Source organism: Triticum dicoccoides, chromosome 1A (assembly GCF_002162155.2).
Source record: "Triticum dicoccoides isolate Atlit2015 ecotype Zavitan chromosome 1A, WEW_v2.0, whole genome shotgun sequence".
NCBI lineage: Eukaryota > Viridiplantae > Streptophyta > Magnoliopsida > Poales > Poaceae > Triticum > Triticum dicoccoides.
The window spans coordinates 156,351,501-156,365,490 of record NC_041380.1 but is presented as its reverse complement, the minus strand read 5'-3'; positions in this window follow the sequence as shown (position 1 = coordinate 156,365,490).

Below are 13,990 nucleotides of genomic sequence, written 5' to 3'. Positions count from 1 at the left end.
TCCGAAGGTATATCAAAGCCAATTTTAATTAACAATGATTTGTAATTTAGTAGTGAGCACAAAGTAACATATATCATGTAGCAACTAAGTCTAACTCTCTTCCTATGCATCGGCATGTGATAAAAGAACAATTCATGCACACATAGTAAAGGCCAATGCATAGCATAAGCAGTTTCTTGCAATTTTATCATATTGGAAACATAGAGAGGTGGAGATATAGTTCCTCTCTCATAATAATTGCAAGTAGGAGCAGCAAGCACATGCATATTATATTCATCAAAATCATCATGTGCAACGGTAAAAGGTAACCCATCAATATAATCCTTAATAAGTGCAAACTTCTCAGATATAGTGTAGTCGGGAGAATTCAAAAAGATAATAGGACTATCGTGTGTGGGTGCAATAGCAACAATTTCATGTTTAACATAAGGAACTATAGCAGGTTCATCTCCATAAGCATAATTCATATTGGCATCTTGGCCACAAGCATAGCAAGCATCATCAAAAAGGGATATTTCAAGAGAATCAACGGGATCATAACAATCATCATAGAAATCATCCTTTGGTAAGCACGAAGGGAAATTAAACAATGTATGAGTTGAAGAGTTACTCTCATTAGAAGGTGGGCACGGGTAGCTAATCCGCTCTTCCTCCTTTTGTTCTTCGCTCTCCTCCTCATCTTTTTCATCCAATCAGCTCACAGCTTCATCAATTTCTTCCTCCATATACTTCTGCAAAATATTAGTCTCTTCTTGGACAGCGGGGTAGTCCTTAATATATAGTTCAACATAAGAATTAGAAGCATAATTATCATAGCAATATTTAAGTATGTCGAAATTTTCAAATTTGTAAAGAGTAGCATCATACGTTTCAATCAAAGAAGCAATTTAATAAGCACCCTTAAAAGCAACAAATTCTTCAATTTGTTGAACATCATACTAACTATAAACACCTTTAGCATATGAAGATACGATTCCATTATCACTAAACTCACATTGATAGGGAAGGTGTTTCTTAGTGTTTTCAGAACAAGTAAAATCATATATTTCACATAAATTCCAAGCATAGCATTGCAAACGATGAATTTGACCTAGTAAAATTTTCCCATTTCAGATATTCGGTGTCACACATAACAAGCATGCTCATCTAAAGATTTCCCTCAACTAAGCTAGTTGGGGTTTCAGCACGAGCACATAGGGATCAAAGATGATCCAAGTAATAAGCTTCAGCAGTGTGATAGATTTTGAGTGGTTCTTCAACCATTGGTTTAGTAGGTACAACTAATTTTTTTGGTATTTTGCGTTTCCTACCCATAAATAAAGGTAGAAAACAACTAACAACAGCAAATAAAAATTACTTAGTGATAAAGCAAACAAGCACACACGAGAATATTCACCCCACGCTATTGCTCCCCGGCAACGGCGCCAGAAAAAGGTCTTGATAACCCACAAGTATAGGGGATCACAATAGTTTTTGATAAGTAAGAGTGTCGAACCCAACGAGGAGCTAAAGGTAGAACAAATATTCCCTCAAGTTCTATCGACCACCGATACAACTCTACGCACGCTTGACGTTCACTTTACCTAGAACAAGTATGAAACTAGAAGTACTTTGTAAGTGTTTTTGGATAGGTTTGCAAGGTAATAAAGAGCATGTAAATAAAAGGTAGGGGCTGTTTAGATAAAGACACAACTAAGTTAGTTTTACTAGAGAGCTTTTTGTTATGAGAAAGTTATTTGTCCCTGGGCAATCGATAACTAGACCGGTAATCATTATTGCAATTTTATTTGAGGGAGAGGCATAAGCTAACATACTTTGTCTACTTGGATCATAAGCACTTATGCTTGGAACTCTAGCAAGCATCCGCAACTACTAAAGATCATTAAGGTAAAACCCAACCATAGCATTAAAGATCAAGTCCTCTTTATCCCATACACAACAACCCCCTTACTCGGGTTTGTGTTTCAGTCACTCACGCAACCCACTATAAGTGAATCATGAACGTATTGCAACACCCTACAGCGGGGATTCCTCATGCTTGCGCGACACGGAGAGCACCATAGGATAGCACCAATAATAAAACATGCAACTCAAACCAATCTTGATCATCAAATAGCCCATAGGACTAAACAGATCTACTCAAACATCATAGGATAGCCATAGATCATTGGGAAATAATATATAGCATTGAGCACCATGTTTAAGTAGATATTACAGCGGGTAAGAGAGAGGTTACACCTCTGCATAGAGGGGGGAAGAGTTGGTGATGATGGCGGTGAAGTTGTTGGTGAAGATTGCGGTGATGATGATGGCCACGACAGCGTTCCCGCGCCACCGGAAGAGGAGGGGAGAGGGGGCCCCTTCGTCTTCTTCTTCCTTGACCTCCTCCCTAGATGGGAGAAGGTTTTCCCCTCTGGTCCATGGCCTCCATGGCATGGGAGGGGCGAGAGCCCCTCCGAGATTGGATCTATCTCTCTGTCTCTCTCTATTTCTACGTTCTCAGGTTCTGCCCTTTCATCATTTCTTATATTCCCGGAGATCAGTAACTCCGATAGGGCTGAAATTTTAACATGATCTCTATCCAGATATTAGCTTTCTTGTGGCGAAAGAAGGGCGTCATCCGCCTTACGGGGTGGCCACGAGGGTCAGGGGCGCGCTCCCCTGCCTCGTGGCCCCCTCGGGCATCATCTCGCGTGGATTTTTCTTCCCAAAAATCATATATATTCCAAAAAAAATCTCTGTCAGTTTTTATCCCGTTTGGACTCCGTTTGATATGGATATTCTGCGAAACAAAAAACATGCAACAAACAGGAACTGACACTGGGCACTGGATCAATATGTTAGTCCCAAAAATAGTATAAAAAGTTGCCAAAAGTATATGAAAGTTGTAGAATATTGGCATGGAAAAGTCTTCTATGAAAGTCTTCTATGATTGCTAACACTCACCGCATACCCATGAGAAAAAAGTTTCAACCAGACATATAGGAAGATAAGGGCTCATAATTTCGCCTCGGAACGTATTCACCTCAAGGCTGATGTCAACAATAATAACTCATGCCCACCCATATTCAACTGGATATATGTGCCTAGATCTTTCCTCACCACATGATGCTTTCAAAAGAGAAAATAAAAATGAACAGGGAAGAATACTTTGACTCTTGCATAAAAGTAAATACATAAAAAGTAAAAGATAGGCCCTTCGCAGAGGGAAGCAGAGGTTGTCATGTGCTTTTTGGTTGTATGCTCAATCTCTTAGTGCAAAAGAACGTCATGTTATATTGCCCCTTGTGATAGCAACCTTTATTATGCAGTCTGTCGTTTTTATTATTATGCCATCACAAGTTCATACAACGCTCAATTTTCTCTTACACTAAATGATCTAAGACATTTAGAAGCAATTTTTATTGCCTTATTGCACCAACGACAACTTACTTGAAGGATCTTACTCAATCCATAGGTAGGTATGGTGGATTCTCAAATAAGATTTGGGTTTAAGGGTTTTTGGATGCACAAGTAGTATCCCTACTTTGTGCAGAATTTTTGGCTAGCAAAGATAGGGTGCAAGTACCACATGTTAAAGGATCTATAACAATATAACTTCTATGTAAATATGAACAAACATAAACCATTATGTTGTCTTCCTTGTCCAACGTCAACAATTTTGGCATATAATATTTTGATGGGAGTCACAAACATAAAAGATGTCCTAGATAGTGTATTTGCATGTGAACCTTCTCTTCCCTTATTAATTCTTTCACGAATTTCATCATTGACCAATGCTATGTTTGTCAATCTCCAATAAATTTTACTACTTATACTCTTCCTTATGTGATGTCATTACTTACCATAAGATTAGTATATGGTCTTTTTCACTTATTTTCCTTTCTTTTTATTGGAACCTAAAAGTAAAGAAAGCAAAACTCAAACTAAACTTTATTATATATCTCACACACGATTACAAGGATCGAAAGATCACTAAGCAAACACTCGAAGAAAGATCGAACTGAATCTTTATTCAACTAAATCAAAAGATAACTAAAGATCAAACTAAGATCAATAAAGGCAAAAGATAGTGGTGGTGATACGATACCGGGGCACCTCCCCCAAGCTTGGCACTAGCCAAGGCGAGTGCCCATACCCGATACCCAAGTCTCCTTTGGTGGTGAAGAAGGTGGTGGCGGCGGTCATGAGGTAGTAGTGATCTGGTCCTTTTCTCCAACTTGCGTCTGAGGGTGAAATTATCCATCCTCTACTCATCATTCTCTATCTCAAGATTTATTTCCTTTTGCATAATGCCTCTTTGCTTTCTTCCTTGAAGCGAGGACGGACTGGTTCATCTTCATCTTCCTCATCGGTGTACCATATATACGGATAGGTATCCTTGAAGATATTTTTATCCAAAGGTCGATAAGAAACTGGGCAATCCTCCCCTGAATCTTGAGATGACATATTTTGAAATCTGTCAGAAAACAACGAGACAGAAGAACGAGAGATTTTCTACGATACGGTGATCATTAGGTTCGGGGGGTATATAAAGATTTTTTATCTTGGGAAACAAGCAAACAGGAGAAAAACGGAGTCCGGAAGGTACCCGAGGTGGGCACAACCCACCTGGGTGCGCCTGGCAAGCCAGGCATCCCCTGGTGTCTTGTACCCACCAGGTTTGCCTTCCTGGTTGTTTCTTATTTTCCTAATTTTTTTAATATTCCAAAACTGACAAAAAATATTTTTGCGGATTTTTCGGAGTCCATTTACTTTTATGTGTTTCGGAAGGTTTCTTTTATGTGTTCTTATGATGTCAAAGTTTGTATAATATTTCTTTCAACATTAATGGGCGTACCTCAGACATAATATTTTATTCTTTGCCCATTGACAACCTTCGGGTTAGTACCTTCGGCATTATTTATTTTGATACCTCAAGAATGATAAACTTCTTCAATAACATAAGGTCCTTCCCATTTGGAGAGGAGTTTTTCTGCAAAGAATATGAAACGAGAGTTGTACAAAAGAACATATTCTCCAACTTTAAACTCGCGCTTTTGGATTCTTTTGTCATGCAACCTTTTAACTTCTTCTTTAAATAATTTGGCATTTTCATAAGCTTGGGTTCTCCATTCATATAATGAGCTAATATCAAATAACCTCTTTTCGCCGACAAGTCTGAAATCATAGTTGAGTTCTTTAATTGCCCAATATGCTTTATGTTCTAACTCAAGAGGCAAATGACAAGATTTTCCATAAACCATTTTATAATGAGACATACCCATATGATTTTTATAAGCTGTTCTATAAGCACAAAGTGCATCATCTAATTTCTTAGACAAATTCTTTCGGGACCTATTGACAGTTTTTTGTAAAATTAATTTTATTTCTCTATTGCTAGGTTCAACTTGACCACTAGACTGAGGGTGATAAGGTGAAGCTATTCTATGGTTGACGTCATACTTAGCAAGCATTTTACGGAAAGCACCATGAAAAAAGTGTGAACCACCATCAGACATTAATATCTAGGGACTCCAAACCTTGGTAAAATAACTTCCTGAAGCATTTTAATAGAGGTGTTGTGATCAGCACTACTTATTGGAATAGCTTCTACCCACTTTGTAACATAATCAACAACAACCAAAATATGTGTATACCCATTAGAGGAAGGAAAAGGTCCCATTGAATGTGCAACTAATCCCTAGGTGGTTATGGTAATTCTTAACAACGTATAGCTCATTGAACTAACACTCTTTCAAGATGATCATTTCAGAAAGTTCAATGATTGGCATGGCATGGACTAGAGATGTGGACCCCTCAAAATGCTAAGGACACATATTGTCTCAAGCTCAAGATGCTACATTTTTATTTTAGTGATCCAAGATCACATTGAGTCCATAGGAAAAGCCAATACTATTAAAAGGGGATGATGTGTTGCTTAATGGCTTGCTTGCTCAAAATGCTTAGTGATATGCTCCAAAAGCCCTCAACCACTTTATCATATCCACATATGTCCCAACCAAAAGTCAAACTCGGCCCTACCGATTTGATCTATCTGGCGCCACCGAATTCATTTGACATAGCTATAGCCAGAAACCCTAATCAGTTTAGTCTCACTGATAGGGATCTCGGTCTCACCGAGATGAGATTGCAAACTCTCTGTTTCCCTTCGTAATGTTTTGGTCTAACCGAGATGAGCGATTGGTCCCACCGAGTTAGCAATGCAAACTCTCTGTTTCCTTTTTGTAACGTTTTGGTCCCACCGAAATGAGCGATCGGTCCCACCGAGTTTGCCTGACCAACTCTCTGTTTTCCTATGACAGAAATCGGTCTCGCGGAGTTCATGTGATCGGTCTCACCAAGATTACGTTATGCCCTAACCCTAATGAAATCGGTCCCACCGAGTTGACATGCCGGCCCACCGAAAATCCCAATGTTCACATTTTGAACTAAATCGGTCTGACCGAGTTTGAGTATTCGGTCCCACTGAGTTTGGTAAATTGTGTTTAATGGTCAGATTTTGTGTGGAGGCTATATATATATATATATATATATATATATATATATATATATATATATATCCACCCTTCCTCCATTCATGGAGAGAGCAATCAGAATGTACCTACACTTCTACCATTCATTTTCTGAGAGAGAACCACCTACTCATGTGTTAAGACAAAGATATTCCAATCCAACCATAAGAATCTTGATCTCTAGCCTTCCCCAAGTTGCTTTCCACTCAAATCATCTTTCCACCAAATCCAAATCTATGAGAGAGAGTTGAGTGCTGGGGAGACTATCATTTGAAGCACAAGAGCAAGGAGTTCATCATCAACACACCATCTATTACCTTTTGGAGAGTGGTGTCTCCTAAATTGGTTAGGTGTCACTTGGGAGCCTCTGTCAAGATTGCGGAGTTAAACCAAGGAGTTTGTACGGGCAAGGAGATCGCCTACTTCATGAAGATCTACCCAAGTTATGTAAGTCCTTCGTGGGCGATGGCCATGGTGGCATAGACAAGGTTGCTTCTTCGTGAACCCTTCGTGGGTGGATCCCTCCGTGGACTCACGCAACCGTTACCGTTCGTGGGTTAAAGTCTACATCAACGTGGATGTACGATAGCACCACCTATCGGAACCACGCCAAAAATCTCCGTGTCTAAATTGCGTTTGCTCCCTCCAAACTCCTCCCCTTTACCTTCATATGCAATGATTTACATTCCGCTACTATACTCTTAAGAATTTCATGTGTAGGTTGATTGCTTGACTCGTGCTAAGTTGCTAAAATCTGCCAAGACATAAAATTGGGAAAAGGCTGGATTTTTATTTGGTCAAGTAGTCTAATCACCCCCCCCCCTCTAGACATACTTTCGATCCTACACCCATGTTATCAAAACCCCAAACATCAAATGGTTCAACAGCAAGAGAATAATTCATAGGCATTTCTCGACGCTTACCGATATTACCATTTCTTTGACATTCGTCACAAGATAAAACAAACTTACGGGCATCCTCGAAGAGAGTAGGCCAATAAAACCAGATTGCAATTCCTTGTGAGAGGTTCTATACCCCGCATGATGTCCTACATAAGCTTTGGAATGACATTTCCGTAGGATTTGTCCCTCTTCATGCTCAGGTACACAACGTCTAATAATACCATCTACTCCTTGTTTATAAAGATGTGAGTCATCCAGAAGTAATGTCTTAAATCATAGAACATTTTTTTATTTCATTGGTATGTGAAACTAAGTGGTATATACTCTACAACAATATAATTAGCATAGTCAGCATACCAAGGAGTGTTATCAGAGACATTTATCTATACTTATACTAATTACAGACTCCCTAAAAATTACCACATTAATTAGAAATTAGGAACCATTAATCTCATGGGACCGAATTATAATGGCTCAGATTGAGTTATAATTAATGGTCTAGATGAGCTGGTAATAACCTGTTTTGTCATGATCTGGTTTTTCTTTTGGGCCACGTCAAGATCTGATTAAAGAAGAGCAATAGATTAGAAAAAGAGATGTCACGACCCCAAACTCTTAACTGAGTTTTTTCCCTTAAAAAACTCTCTTACGTTTAATTGAATTTCTATCTCTGCAGCCAAGAAATAAAGGGACAATCATGTTTCTCGGTTATTCTTTCTTTCTTTTACCATGCTTATCTACAAAAGGAACCCCTGATTGTCGCCTCCATCTCGGTCTAGCGATCTGAAAATTTCAATCTAGCGGGGACGAGTTCGATCCGGCAGCCCTTACTTGCATCCGTTTGATTCCAGGAAACATGGATGCACTGCACCCTGCCCGCGGGATGCTGCTGTTGGTAACTGTCTGCCACCAAGTTCTACCGTTATGAGGTCCTCAGCTATTACGATGGTATTGCTGCTCCAGCCGTCAACCTGCTGGCTACCTGTCCTGCATGTGGTCTAGCAAGTAATTAAAGAAACAGATAGATTTCAATTGGAGAGGGAGCTATGGCCATGAACAGCTCACAGATTGCATCAGAAACAATCTAATCAGAAGAGAAAAGGGATAAATCAAATCGAAAAGGAGCAACTCACCAGTCACACACCATGGAATGAGAATCCTTGAGCTTTATAAACAATTTGTGATCTTTCCATGGAAGGTAAACCTTAATTCATCATTAGTTAGAAAATAGATAGATCGACTGGTGCTAAGTAAAGGTAATTGTAAAACTAGGATTAAACTGTAATAATTGTGAATAGTTTGCAAGCTACAAGCAAAAATCGGATGCCAGCGCTGCATTTTGGGGATTAATAGTAATTTCCAACAGTACCAAAAAATATATTACTGATTTAAGTTTGCTACGAGCAAAGATCTGATGTCGGTGCTGCAGTTTTGAGCAAGAACATATTATTTTGAAAGCACGAAGGCGCCAATGAGCATTGTACTTGTGGCGAGGTGCTGCTTCAAAGGCGAACAACATGAGGAGGAGGACAGAAAGGAGAGCGGCCGCTTGCAGTTCCATTGTACCTACAACGATGCGCAAAAAGGAGGAGGCAAGATGTGGAGATCAACGTGTTCTCACCGCCTGTTAGTGTAATTAGTGCAGTATTCTCTTTGTTGAATTTCTATGCCGATATGTACTTGGTTGGAAAGTTACTACTCTAAGTACTATAGATTAATACATTTATGCTACAACATTAAAACCTTTGTTGTAACGTGTAGTTTCTAATCCACGGTTTTTCCATGGTTATGTGTCTTCTCCATCAGGTAGTGCAGGCTGACACCAAGTCCACCCAAACCATGCCTGGCCACTCAACAGTCCACTCATATTTGACTATCCCTACAAGCAACAAAATCTTCATCGTAGCCGATGGAAAACATCCCAAGCAGTATAGCTGCCTCATGTTACTGCAGTAACGCATCAGTGTGGTATTGTTTAACACATGTGCACATGTATCATGTATGCCACACTTTTCTCGTTTCAGTTGCTATCGGTTACTTCCAATCTGTTGAGCTCTTTTCCCTCTATTTTAGGTCTACTCCATAATGAGATCTCACATGTTCATTTGAATTAAAATTTAGTCACATTTTCTTTTCAGTGCTGGTAGATGATTCTCAGGTGGTGGTTCGGATAGAATGCTGCCGCTATAGAAGAAGTGAAGAACTAGGATATGTTGTCGTTCCAAGTCCCAATCACGACATGGGCTGTTATGGCATGCCAAGTTGGCCGGATCATGCTTGACATGTCTCTGGTGGGAGCTAACCAGCTGTTCCTAGTGACACGATAGAACGGCCATCAGCAGCAACGCATGCAGATTGAAGAGGGGAACCAGGACTGCAGGAGTTCATGACAACGGAAATTGCGAGCATGTTGTACATGAAGGAGAGAAGGACAACGGATGGATGAGAGCTGACGAAGCGGTAGATGCTTATGCTGTTATGTGTTCTAGAGATTGGATCTTAATTAATTAATCCTCTGCAGCCAAGATGTTGCTTCAGGCTTAATTCCTTTCACCGCTAGGACTGAACCATGCCTTTGTTGCGGTTCAGCTGTAGTACGTTCTTCTTCCTCAAAGGAACCAATGATCCCCTCAATATTTTTCTTACCAGACATTTTGATTCTCTTTGAGAAGAAACAATCAGTGTTTAAACTCAGTTTAGTTGCTGTTTGGTGGATGTCTTAATATATTCTGATTATAGTTTCTTTCGTCTTTTATCTTATATAAACAGGAGTAACAATGGCTACGTACCAACACGATGCTCTATGATTCTTTGAACAAATACAAATAAATTAATGTATTCTCTTGAAAACGGTGTGTTATGCAAAATTCAGATCTATGCGATGTTTCATTTCGAAAAACATTGAGCGTGTTTTTTGGGTCATATACAATTTTGAAAAAAAATCCAGAAACAATCAGATATTGGGGGAACTGGAAGCTATAGTTTCCAACACTTATTTTGTTTTGTAAGTAGAAATAATGATAAATGTAAAATAACGTTCCGCACAGTTTTAATGCTTTGATCTAGGGCACATGCATACATGGACAAACATAACAGTAGAGGTTATTAGCAAGGAACAATGCTGGCTAATTGATCTTTTTACATTAATTGTTGAGGTGTCTGTACAACTTAATCGTGGTCGCTCTCTATACAAAAATAATAGTACAATATATCTAAATAGGTTGTACATATTGGAAAAAAAAGGCTTGACTTAATCACGCTGACAGTAAAGAAAATAAATAGCCCCATATTAAGTTGATGCCTTTTTCTGTCAGGGTATCTGATGATTTTCCTCTATGCATCTTTTAAAATGGTGCATATGGTAACAATTAAGTGTGATGCCTTACGAAGGAGCAATTAAGACCCGTATAAAGATATTAGATTATGATCTATGAGCAAAGCACAAATTTAGGAATGTCTTGGGAGTTGTATCAATGTTTCAAGTTGCGTTTTAAATCAAAGGGAAGTTCGACCGGGAGATATTGTTTAGAAATATACTTTACGGTGTTACATAGACAAAGGATTGGTATATTTCTCCTGAATATTTATAAAGTCATGCATAGTTAGATATTACCTTTTTTGGAAGTCTTATGTGAATTTACACTTTCAAGTATGCGAACAAAAATGACACATATTAAGACATGCACAATAATGCACTTGAAACATAAATAAAATAAAACTCTAAAGTTATATTAAAACTAGAAAAAAATAGATGGGAATTATGTTGATTTGATTTTAAATATAAAAACATGGCATTGTAGACAAATCACTATGAGAAAAAGGAAGAATGTTGAAGCATGCAATAGTCAAAATAACAACAATGAACCAAAACCATAGCAATTCATCAATATTCCATATACTAGCCCGTGCAAATGCACGGGTTCACGACTAGTTGCAGCTAATTGCTCATCAGGAAAACTATCATCAATAGGTTGCGGGTCATCAAGAATATTTTCTAACCTAGACAAATTGTCAGCTATGGGGTTCTCAGCCCCCTTCCTATCAGTGGTATGTAAATCAAATTCTTGCAATAAGACAACCCACCTAATGAGTCTAGGTTTAGCATCTTTCTTTTCCATAAGATATTTTATAGCAACATGATCGTATGAACAATTACTTTGGAATCAACAATATAAGATCTGAATTTATCACAAGCAAACACAACTGCTAAGAACTCTTTTTCAGTAGTAGCATAATTTCTTTGAGCACTGTCTAGAGTTTTACTAGCATAATGAATAACATTCAATTTTTTATCAAGTCTTTGTCCTAGGATAGCACCAACAACATAATCACTAGCATCACACATAATTTCAAAAGGCAAGTTCCAATCAGGTGGTTGAACAATAGGTGCAGAAGTTAAGGCTTTCTTAAGTGTTTCAAAGGCTTCTCCACAATCGTCGTCAAAAAGAAATTGTACATCCTTTTGTAAAAGATTTGTAAGAGGCCTAGAAATTTTAGAGAAGTCTTTAATAAACCTCCTATAGAAACCAGCATGACCAAGGAAACTACGAATACCTTTAATATCTTTAGGACATGGCATTTTCTCAATTGCATCAACTTTAGCTTTATCCACCTCAATACCTTGTTCAGAAATTTTATGTCCCAAAACAATACCTTCATTAACCATAAAGTGGCACTTCTCCCAATTCATGAAAAGATTAGTTTGCTCGCATCTCTGCAAAGCTCAGTCAAGGTTGCTTAAGCAATCATCAAAAGAAGTTCTGTAAACAGAAAAATCATCCATGAAAATCTCAACAATCTTTTCACAAAATTCATAGAATATAGCAGTCATACATCTTTGAAAGGTAGCAGGTGCATTGCATAAACCAAAAGGCAAACGTCTATAAGCATAAGTTCCAAAAGGGCAAGTAAAGGTGGTTTTCCCTTCGTGGGTTGAAGTCTCCATCAACATGGATGTATGATAGCACCACGCCAAAAATCTCCGTGTCTACATTGCGTTTGCTCCCTCCAAACTCCTCCCCTTTACCTTCATATGCAATGATTTACATTCAGATGGTATACTCTTAAGAATTGCATGTGTAGGTTGATTGCTTGACTTGTGCTAAGTTGTTAAAATCTACCAAGACTTAAAATTGGGAAAAGGCTAGATTTTTATTTGGTCAAGTAGTCTATTCACCCCCCTCTAGACATACTTTCGATCCTACAAGTGGTATCAAAGATTTGGTCTCCATTGGCCTTGATTTCCATAGCTTTGGGGATCATAGACTTGGTTTCACAACCTAGGAGAGTATGGCGTCTAGCGAGGGAAATTACCAGTGTAGAGGTCCTTACTTTGATGGTAATAATTTTGCTAGTTGGAAGCATAAGAGGAAAATGCATATTCTTGGACATAACCCCGCCGTTTGGGCTAATGTGTGTATTGGCTTACAAGGTGAATTATTTGATGGGAGAGAACCAAATCGTGAAGCTACTGCGGAAGAGTTGAAGATGTTGCAATACAATGCTCAAGCTTTCGATATCCTCTTCAACGGATTGTGCCCTGAAGAATTCAACAAAATCAGTCATGTTGAGAATGCAAAGGAAATTTGGGATACTTTGATTAATATGCGCGAAGGTACCGACTCTGTCAAGGAATCCAAATTGGATGTGCTTCAAAGTCAGCTTCACACGTTCAAAATGAAGGATGCTGAAGGTGTCACTAAAATGTACTCTAGGCTTGCTCTCATCACAAATGAGATTGCCGGCTTAGGAAGTGAAGAGATGACCGATAGATTCATCATCAACAACATCCTAAGAGCTTTGGATGGAAAATATGATACCGTGTGCACATTGATCCAAATGATGCCCAACTACAAAGATCTCAAGCCAATGGAAGTCATTGGGAGAATCGTTGCTCATTAGATGTCACCCAAGGATAAAGAAGAGCTTCACATCAAGTCAAGTGGTGCTTACAAAGCCTCATGTGATTACATCATCAAGTGATAAACAAGTCTTCAATGAGGAATTGAGCTTAATGGTGTATAACTTCAAAAGTTCTACAAGAGTAGAAGCAAAGAAAGAAGTTCCAAGTCAAGGTCCTACAATGACAAAAGGTCTTCTAGTCATGAGCATAATTGCTACAATTGTGGAAGACCCGGACACCACTCCAATGAGTGTACGGCTCCCTACAAAAGAATAAAAGACTCACCTAAAAGGAGAAGTAGAAGAGAAGAATCACCTCCAAGAGAGAGAAGGAGTAGAGATGATCGTTATGAATGAAGAACCTCTTGCAGAAGCAAGGATTCAGAAATGAAGGACAAGTCATCAAGGAGCTACACAAAACGAAGACATCAAGCTCAAGTTGGTGAATGGGTATCTGACTCCGACTCCGACCATCACTCTGAGATAAGTTATCACCCCAACTCAGAATATACTCAAGATGAAGGTGTTGCCAGTCTAGCACTTGTGTCAACCAACTCCTATGACATATTTGACTCACCAAATGAAGCAATTGGAAGATGCTTCATGGTTAAAGCCCAAAGGTATCACACCCCGAGTATGTTTATTTCAATAGTGATGAAGATGATTTGCTAG